The sequence below is a fragment of the Setaria italica genome, chromosome I, assembly GCF_000263155.2.
Source record: "Setaria italica strain Yugu1 chromosome I, Setaria_italica_v2.0, whole genome shotgun sequence".
Taxonomy (NCBI): Eukaryota; Viridiplantae; Streptophyta; class Magnoliopsida; order Poales; family Poaceae; genus Setaria; species Setaria italica.
The window spans coordinates 24711266-24722484 of NC_028450.1; positions in this window are offsets into that span (position 1 = coordinate 24711266).

Consider the following 11219-nt stretch of genomic DNA (forward strand, 5'->3'; position numbering starts at 1 on the left):
CTGGTCCTTAACGCCCCCTCCCCCAAGCCCTAGCCTCTCAAACCCCAAGTTCCAGTGGCCTCCTCCATTGTTGCCCTCCTGAGCTTCTTCCAGTTCGCCAGCCGATTCTGGCCATCTCCCTTTACCGCCATCAAATTACTCTTGTCCAGAGATGCTCCACCTCCTTAGCTCCACCCTCAGCCCCTCCTATCCATCAATCATCCAAGGAATCAACGAGAATCAAACTTTCCCCCAAAGTTCCAGGAACTCTCACCGCCGCGGTCAACCCCATCGTGGCATCCTTCCTCCCAGTTTCCCTCGTCGCTAACCAACGCCTCAAATGGGACCTAGGTGAGCTCCTAATCATGATGCTCGTGTTTATCTTCCACGTTTGCTATCTTTCCATGCACGTTCTGGCGCTTGTCGACGGCGTTCGCCGCCGCCGCGCGGAGCCCTTGTGCGCTGGTCCCTTTTCGCCCCACCTGCACTCCTCTAGGGAGTCCCCTGGCCCTGGGCATGGTGCCGCCACCTCCCCCTAGCGCCGCGCCATCTTCTTTCCCCCCTGCCGGCCGGCCCAGGCGCGCCTGCCTGTCGTGCGTGTTCTGCTTGTCTGGGTGCGTGCTTGTTGTGTCTGGAGGAAGAAGGAGTGAGGGACCCGATTGCTTTGGGCATAGAAAGACCAGGGGGTTATCCATAAAGATCTAGAATTATGTGTGAGATGGGATTTTATCTAGGGGTTGGATAGTAAAACGCAAGTGGTAGATTGAGAAGGGAAGGGTAGTTTTGTGAAGGGAATTTTTTTTCCAGGGGGTAACTTGCAAAGTATTTTCGGTTTTGTTTTGTTTGCTAAGGTAAAAATGTTGCAAACTTTGAAAATGCATAGAAACTATTAGAAAAATGCTAAAAATGTGATTCTTGTTGTGTTGGATTCTTTGTGAAGTCTAGTTTATTTCAAAAATCATTTTGTGCATGTTGCTTTTTTATATTTTGTGCTATGATTTATTTTGTGTGAATAAATGCTTTATAAATCACATAGTGCTCTAAAAATTGTGAAATCACTTTTGTTAGCCTCCTTTTAACATGCGTGTTTCGGATCTAGAACTTGTGTTAGTAGAATCCATGGTGTTCCTACTGTTTTATATTTAAATGCTTACTTGCTATGTTAATCTTGTTATTTGCATAATAAATAGTGGAAAAGTGATAAAATGATGAAACCATCTCTATTAGTCTTTGTGTTCCACATAGGATCTAGGTAAAGTGCTGTTGATACTTGTCTAGTTGATTAATAAGCCTTTTTAGACTTAATATATGCTTAATGGTTGTTTAACTTGTTTAATATCTATATCTCCACATTAAGAATTAATTTTGAGGTGAATCCAACTGTCATGATTTGGTATTGATTGTCTTCCATTAGTGAAGGTTATTTCATGCTTAACCCTCAACAGATGATTTTAACCTTGCCATTTCGTGCTTGCTTTTGACTTAGCGTGCAAACTAGTTTTTCCTGTCGTCTTGTATGACCTTGTACTATTTAGCTAGATTGTGTTGTTAACAATTGAATTCATGCTTGTTTAGTTTATCGTACAATTAGTTTATCTCTTCGTTGTTTGCATGTTTTGGTATGGTGTATAGCTAGATTTAGTAGCTTTGAAACTTGTTTTGTAGCTCTACTATGCCTTGTCGTTCCACTTAAGAAACCTCTAACTACCATGTTAGGATTTTTATTCATGACCAAAGGTGACATTGACCTTATGCCCAATTAATCACTAAAACAATTGTATAAAAAGGAAAAACTAGGGAATCACTTTTGCTAGTCTGCATGCTTGATTGAAATCCTTAGTCAAATAGTCATACCTCACAGTGGCATGAGACTAGTTCTGTGTTTCCCTAAAACTTGTTTCTTTATGTTAGAATTATGCTTGGTCTTGAAGAGGTGGTTTACTTTTTCCTACAAAACTCATAGGCATATCTAACTTAGTGTGTGCTTAGCTAATTGTGAAACCAAACCCCGATTTTATTTTTATGCTTGTCCTATCTTTTAAAATAATACCAAACGTGTTATCTCAGGATTTTCTTGGTATTCAATTTGTGTTCTTTTGCAACATATATCTCATTGCTGTTGTTTGATTTCTGACTTCTTGCACTAGACATCCTCCCAAGTTTCATGCATTCATGAGCATTTGCACTCATAGCATCATCTCTAATGCATGCACACATTTCATTCTTTTAGAGAGAAAATTTGCCAGAGAACATAACCTTTGAGACCAAAGCCGAGGCCGGCATAAAAGTTGAATTTGAACCCGAAGAAAACTAAGGCAAGCAACTAAGCATGTTTGTCGCCTACTTTTGAAATGAAGTTGTTACTATACTTTGCTATAGGTTATAATAACTAAATCTTGCAAATTGCTTAGTCCTGCTTAGTCATAAAATGATCACTTAGTAAAAGAAACGGTCATAGGTTAATCAACACCTTTACTAATAAGGTTCTTTAAGTTGTTTAAAAATTTAGAAATAGGATAACTTTTCATATACATGTTGAGCAACCCTGAAATGACCCCAGCTTTCTTTTGTGAAGTTTAAATGATTTGAACTTTAGATGTGTACACAATCACCATCAAAGTTAACTCCGAGTTTTAAATCGCAACACACCTTACTTTACAAGAAAATAAATGGATATAACCTTGTCTAAGTGAATGTGGCTAAAAGAAAATAAATGTTTATAAACTTGTCTAAATAAATATGGTCAAAATGCACCCTAACCTTTTACAATGTTAATGAAACGCAACCTACACATAAAAGCTTGTTTTTGAAATCTTGCATATGCATCTCGTGTAGAAGCTAACATCGTTGATGGAACGTACGAGCTCGGCCTGGAATGCGAAGAAGGAGACCCTCCTGCTGAGTTGGATGTGATCAAGGCAATCAAGGCCCGAACCAAGTTTGGAAGAGCCCAAGGCTGAGTTAGGGCAAGAAGGCAAGCCCTGGAGCATAACCCTGATTTCTAAAGTATGCACTACTTATGCTAGTTATGTTTGTGCATTAAGTTCATAGGAGTTCCTTGAAACCCTAGTTGCATGATCCTAGGTACCTATGTGCTGAATACTAGTATGCTAAGATGAGTAATTGCAATGCTAAATAGGGACACGGTAAAACGAGTGATTTCCTGTCACTCGCGAGCTATAGGAGTTGCTTGCTTACTTATGTTGGAATCATAAGGATTGACGGACGGGGCTGGACTATATGTTCTGTTTTGGTGGATTGGTGGATTGCCCCGTATGTCTAGGAAAAGATGCTAAGGTCGAAATGTGTTTAGAGCTGTGGTCAAGTGTTTGAAAGTACTAATCTCATACCTAGTATGTGATAGGTAAGCCTAGTACCTGATCGAATCGGGCCATGAGCAGATCGTCCCACTATCTCCGGAACTGAGTTCCCCTGCTGCAGCATGTGGGTACAAGTGCAGTCACGGTACGGCGTCCTCCAGGACCGTGGGGCATTGTATCCAAGGGAAGTAGCCCTGACACGTATCTGGGGATTGATGGGAATGGCTGACAAGTGAAGCGGACCCAATGTGGTACGCAGATGTTGTGGGGTTAGGTTCACCTTGCAAGGTTTAAAAACTCAATTCAAATCCTCTGTCTCTCACAGTTTGAGATTACTTGACCTACTTCTGCACTAAGTAAGAAGATGAACAAAAATGGTGATCAATATTGATGCTTGAATTAAGTTGTTTGTTTACCATGCTTGCTTAGAATAGGTGCTTACTTAGAATGGAAAATCAACTAGAACTTGCTGCTAAAACTTGAAAGCAGGGATCCACTTTAGATGCTTTTGGCAAAACAAACCCCTCAGCCAAAAAGTCTTGCATGTCTAGGAGTCGGTGGAGTAGTTACCACATGACGGGTAAGTCTTGTTGAGTATTAGTATACTCAGCCTTACTTGTGGCTATGTTTTTCTGGTGTTGTTGTTGACTTGGTTGCTAGTGTGACTCGGCCGTCCCAACTCCCTCCGGGTTGGACTGTTGAGTAGGACCCATCCTCAGTCGGCGAAGACCGTGGTGGTTGATATCATGGCAGGCTTCACCATGGTATTTTGAATCGACGTTAGACTATCGTTTACTTTCTCGATGCTTTGAACTCTGAGAACTCTATCTTTATGCCTTTTTTGAACTCTTGAGTTGTAATAAATGAAGTTGAGACCTGTATTAATCTAATTGGATTGTTGTAATCTTTGGACTCGCCTTTATGTGAGTATGCTTTATTTCGATCCGAGACAAGTGATTTTATCAAGTGAAACCCAATGGACTGCCATTTTAACTTGATTAAAGTGTCTGCTCGCATATGAGGCAACGTTAAGTACACTTTAGCTGGGTTAATTTGGGAGGTTCTGCCACACCAAAACACTACCTCGGGCACCCGCCTCGGTAGGCTGCCGGGTATAAAACACTGACAACAACCTCTAGTTGACTCCTCAAGGCGGTGGCAGAAGGTTACATTGAATATTCGGTCCAGAATCGTCCCTACTCACCTATAAAATGAGGAGAAGACCCCCTCACATGACACACCACAAGAGAGAAGAAGAAGAGGAGGGACTCCACCTTTTAGACTACTTTTGTAGAATAGGATAGGGAGTGTGTGAGGTGAAAATCAAGAGGAAAGTCAAACTTGTTGGCCTCCCTCTACTTGTACCTCAATGGATACGAATCCTTTGGGTAAGTATTGGGATTCGTCTACGGTGGTGAGTTCTTGGTAAGGTTACGCTTTTGTCACTACATGGTTTTACCCCTGATGCAACAGTCTAAGAGTGTTGCAATATACCAAAAATGGTTGCAATAGACAAAATTGCAACACAAAAATTTCGTTGGCAGGTGTTGCCACAGTAACCATGGTCTAAAGTTTGCACGACGACTCATTTTGGTGTTGCAATAGGTTTTGTCCTATTGCAACATAATGGAGTGTTGTTGCAACACCATGTAGTGTTGCAAGCCATAGTATAAGCAACCATCATGGGTGTTGCAATAGTAACTATTGCAACACACCCGGTGTTGCCATAAATACTTGTTGCCACATACCCAAAGAGTGGCAATTGGTGCACTAGCAACGACAATGGGTGTTGCAATAGACCTTATTACCACACATCAATAGCATTGCAATAGATGGACCCTCTATTGCCACGCTATCCCTATGGTTGCTATAGGTGGAACCCTCTATTGTCACGATAAATATTTGGTTGCTATAGTTGGCCTCTCTATTGCCACGCTATCTATGTGGTTGCTATAAGTGGAACCCTCTATTGCCACGACAAATATTTGGCTGCTAGAGGTAGCCTCTCTATTGCCACACTAAACATTGTGGTTGCTATAGGTGCAACCGTCTATTGCCATGATAAATGTTTGGTTGCTAGAGGTTGCCTCTCTATTGCCACGATCAATACTGGTTGCTATACCTGGACCCTCTATTGCCACGCTTACTATTCTGTTGCTATAGTTTGGAGACTCTATTGCCACACCCACTATTTCGTTGGTATGATGTTTTCGCCACACCGTTTGTTTGTTGCTATATCATATTGCAACGCTTTGTTTGCTTCAAACAATAATTGCATGCTGAACAATATATGATGAAAGAAGCATCTAGACATCCATTAATCCAAAATATGCTTTGCTCGTATAATTCATTAATGAAAGCATCCAATGTCAAACTTAGTCGATAACACACGCACAACTGAAACACATAAGGTATCCGACTCACACTAGCTAGTTTGAACGCATCAAAATGTAATAAGCTATGTCTAGCACTGTAGCAAAGGTTGGCTTGACATTGACCGTCCCATCACTTGTGCGTCCACTCAAACTCTATCTTGCTCCTGAAAAAATCATTAACATTGGTATATGCATCAGGTAAACTGAAATTGTATTATTTTAAATTGTATTATTTTAGCAACAACAGCATGGACTGAACCATTTTGAAGGTAAGCAATTTAGAATCATAAATTATTGACTAATGGATTTGAAATTTGCTTATTCATTCAAAGTAAAATTATCCATCAAATGATTATATGATAAATTCCTTTTTATTTCTCAAATGACCAACTTTCAGTTAATGAATGATCTTCGATAATAAAAAAATTTCTTCCATGACTAACGTGAGCAACAGCAAGCCAACTTCAGAACAAGCTAATAAAATATTCAGAGATAGTCACGACAGGAAACACTAGATGATCTTATCCAGCACAATTGTTCACAGACTTAGCAGCAGGTGTTCATGCCAATTAAAGAAAGGGACAACTGATATCCACTCACATCAAGCCAAAAGTCTAAAGTAATTTAATCAGAGAACCAAATGCAAGCAGCAGCAAGTACGTAATATTTTCAAACCACAACATAATAGCTTCCTAACCAAATCCGTTGATAAATATGCCTAACAAATTTAATCAGACTAGCAGGTTTACAAATAAATTTGCAGAATTATTCAAAAGTAAAATTTCCCATGAAAAGGTTATATGATCAAGCGTACAAGTCAATCAGTATATACAAAACGCACTCAGTGATAGAAATCTGATTCAAAAATATTCACAGGTAGTGGAGTTAAAAATCACTTGTGCATTGCTAGCATGTTGATTCCTTTTGGTTAATGCTCGTTTTTTAGCTGCATTATCCTTCAATGCTTTTGTAGTAGTAAAACAAACTGTCGTATCCCCTCCTTTGTTTTGGCCTGTTTGTGTCTTATTCGCATGCCTCACTCGTTAATTTCCAGCAAAATATTTGTGCTTCCGCTTCGATCTACTTGGGTGTACTTTTCTTGTGTGCAGGAACTGCTTTATCCAGCAGGAAATTATCCACAGAAGCTACTCTTCGAGCCTTGCTAGTGCTAGAAGTTGAAGAGGGACTCGAGCAGCATTTTGTGTGCTACACAGCTTTTGACCGGTCTGACCGGCCAGCCCTGGCTGCAGTGTTCGAGTGGGTTGCAATTTGAATAAATTGTCAATTCGCCTATTCACCCCCTCCCCCTTCTAGGCGACATCAAGATCCTTTTACCGCTCGACTTGGACATCATCAAAGCTACCATCTTCCCTGGCGATGTGTCATGGCTGGGGCAGCCACGCCTTCTGAGAAAGAAGAAGATGGGGATAGAGAGGATGACAAGTGGGGTCTGAATTGGGGGGTAACAATGGTAATCCACACTAAAATCGGTTTTTTTGAGCTGAGAGTACTCTTCTAGCCAAACACCCCATCTAGACAGCTCCAACTCCACCCAGAGCTGGCTCCACCTGAAGTTTTGGAGTGGAGCAGCTCCACCCAGAATTGGAGCTATGCCAAACATGACCTAATTTACCTCTACTGCCAAACTAGCCCTCAGTAAGGAAAGAAGAGTGAGGTCTTCCATGGGCGACAAGAGCTACTCCGAGTAGCCAAGGAAGACATGCCTACGCTCAGCATGACTCACCAAGAGACAGCAGCAATCGACACAGGCAAGTCATCCTTGGCTACCGAATCAGCTCTGGTCCTCATGCAAGGCTTCCCTCTTTCGATCTGAATTTGTGTCTATACATGCATGCACCATGTTCCTCAAGTATTTATAGGGTTAAAAAGCTAGCAGAAAAGCATATATGCATGTTATGCAAGGAATAATCAAGTTGAACCATTCTGTGGGCACGTTTGACCTCTGGCTGTGCCTCCTCCACAACCTTTTGGTCGTTTCGATGCCACGCTTTGGCGTTTGTATAACTTCTCTTGTACCATCAGAATCTGTTCTCTATGTGTTCAGTTCGCAGTTGGCTATGACTGATGTCTAGGAGTAATACACCTCGGGCTTATCATTATGCACTTAGCTAAGAAAAAATGCTCTGGCCACTCTATGTAATTGACTCTGGAATTAACTACAGAGATTCAGCTTCAAGTGCATCAGAAATAACCTACATTGGAACCCTATCTGACCTACCATAATTATCATGTCTACCATAATCACTCTTATCATTCAAAGTTCAATCATGGTTGCTGACCATCCACTTGTTCGGCATTTTTCAGATCCATAGTTCCTTTTGACATTTTTGCCGACCCTTTTGACATTCTTCCAATTGATCGATATGCATGATATATCAACACTGGCTAGCAACTTTCCATCTGTATGTCAGTTCATGCCTCGATCATGATAAGTGATCGGGTCTATATTCCACCAGTGTGCATCATGTGCAAATCAAATGCTGCTGAAATGGGAATCTAGCTGACCTGATAGATTTGTTTAACTGATCACTTGTCTTCATGGAGCAAAAGCAGGGTATCTGACTTTGCTTCTCTGATATTTTGGATCCGGTAAGGTGACAAGTGTGCTACTGCAACCAAAAGACGTGGCTTTAGTTTCTAGATTGGCACTTGATGTTGCAAAGGCCGTATCTCTCCAACTAAATGATGCTCCGGAAGTTTCCTCCTTTTGGAACAATTGATTATCACTCTTCTGCCTTTCAATTGTATGAGTCAAGGGTCCTAATTAAGTCATAACTCATAATAAGCAAAGGGGAAAATAGGTAATTTATTTACTTGAAAAATTGTTATGCAAAACATATTAAGAGAAGGAGAAAGAGAGCCTCCAAAATTCTTATGTAATGGCTTGTTCCACTGTAATTTTGTAGGTATTCTTGTAATTGTATGAACTAATAAAATGACAAGCATCCAGCCCATTGTACATTGTGTCTGCCTATATTTATCAGTTGAGCCATTAGGAGACCATGACGCAAATGGCTACATGGAAATTCCAAAAGAAAAGGGCCGCATAAGGTACTCTATCAGAACATCTGAGAAAAAAATACTTAATTTAATTTCACAAAACAAATTAAATCCGTGGTATACATCACAAGAAACAAAATAGAAGATAAATTTCAATGAACCATATCTTTATATTTTCTTTATTCAACCTTTCCTTATCGAAAATCCTTTGTTCCACATCAATCTATTTTTCCCCAAAGGGAAGAGAAGGGAATTGTATTCCTAATTGGCACATTACATCTCCTTATTACAATGAAACCATATATCGATGTAAGGACTCTGTGCAAGTCACGTCGATGTAATTTGTCGTCTTTGTTTTTTAATGTTTTGTCTGAAATTTTCATGACACAATATATTTTTTCGTAGGATCAGTAGCCAGCTAATTTCTATAGATAGATTTTGCTCGGTATATCCGGAACGTGTTTTACTTTCAGCTGCATCCTAAGCAGAATGCCAAGGAATAAGTTAGAAATCTTTGAGGCAGAAATTGAATCAGTTATAGTATATAAAAATCATTCAAAATACAAGTCAAAACTTGAGTTATTGGAGTACGCGCAGATCAACAGATGCTAAGTACTATCTATCATCATTATGTTTACATCATTTACAAACCAACAAAAAGATTGACCAAATCATCAAATAACTATCATACAACATATTTTTTATCAAGGAACTACATATATATTTAGTAAAGACATCCACAAAACGTTACAAATTTTAGTATGTAGCTTCCGAGTTCCATTTTTCTAACAGGTGGGCGCTGATAGGGTGGAACAATTCACATCCCTCGAAATGATGGTTTCGGTTTTATGAATTTCTCACTAAAACTCTAACATGTGATTAAGTCCTTACGTATTTAAATCTTGTTTGGCATGGCTCCAACTCTGAGTGGAGCTACTCCACTCCAGAACTCTAGGTGGAGCTAGCTCTAGGTGGAGTTGGAGCTGTCTGATGGAAGTGTTTGGCTAGGAGGGTGTCCACAGCTCCAGAAAAGAGGAGTTTGAAGGTGAATTGCTATTTTTGCCCCCAACTCATGGTCCCACCTGTCATCCTCTTATCCCCTCTTTTCTTCCACAGGAACGCAGCAGAGCACGACAGAGTAGGGAAGAAAGGGAAAGAGAAAGGGTCGAACAGCTCCATTACGAACTCCTGCGACTCCGTCATCCCTGTACCCGAAACTCCAATGCGGTTAGGAGCTAATCATTTGAGGTTTCTGGAACGGGAAGCACGGAGGGATGGAAGCAAACCTATGCATTCGGGGAAGTCGTCGCTGGCCTTGTTGCCACTGCTGATGAAGCGGAGGCCGCGGATCGCCCGCTGCGTGCCGGACTTGGTGCGGTCGAGCTGCGCCCGACGGCGGGGTTGGACGCGGGGGAACAGGCGCAGGGGGTCCCGGAGGAATAGAACGAACCGTCGAACCGTTTTTTGTGTAATCAGTGCCGTAATTACCCACCAACTTCACGAGGAGGTTCAAAAGAGGTGGTTTTGGAGCTGCAAAAGAGGTGCTCCAAAATTCCACCCCCATTTACACTACAGCTCTATGGAGTTGGCAGCTCCATGAAGTTTTGGAGCTGGGGTGTTTGGCTAGAATTTTTGCTGGAGTTGCTGGAGTTCTAGAGTGGAGCCATGCCAAGCATGACCTTATGCCCTGTTTGGCATGGCTCCAACTTCGGGTGGAGCTGCTCCACTCCAGAACTCCACATGGAGCCAGCTCCGCTCCAAAACTCCAGAAAAAAATGGGGTGTTTGGCTAGATGGGTGCTCTCAGCTCCAAAAAAAAGATCAATTTCAGTGTGAATTGCCGTTGTTGCCCCCCAATTAAGGCCCCACTTGTCATCCTCTCTATCGCATCTTCTTCTTCCCCTTTTTCCACTGCACTGTGCCGCACACGGGAGACCCTCCATGGGCGGCGGGGTGGGCGGCGACGGGTGGCGGGGTAGGCGGCGGGCGGCGGGGTGGGCGGCGACGGGCGACGGGCGGCGGGCGGCGACGGGTGGCGAGGCTGGCCGGCCACAGGGGCGGCGACGAGCGGGGCTCTGGCGGCGAGTCGGGCTCGGGAGAATAGAAGGAAGAATAGAATGAAACGCTTTTGTGTAACCAGTGGCATTGGTGGGTAATTACCCACCAACTCCACGAGGAGGTTCAAAAGAGAGGTTTCTGGAGCAGCAAAAGAGGTGCTCCAAAACTCCACCTCCATTTGCACTACAGCTCCATGGAGTTGGCAACTCCATGGAGTTTTGGAGTTGGGGTGTTTGGCTGAATTTTTTGATGGAGTTGCTGGAGTTTAGGAGTGGAGCCGTGCCAAACAGCGCCTTAGTTTTACAGTAAATTTCTCACCGAGTCCAAAGCCTTTGATAATAAAGTCCCTCAAGTATGCACTCGTTGTATGGTCCGGCCCGTTTACATATAATTTTGCAAAATTATTCTTTGGTAATACACATCGACATCAAGTAGAGCCAAGTGATATGTCTATATCCATTCCACAA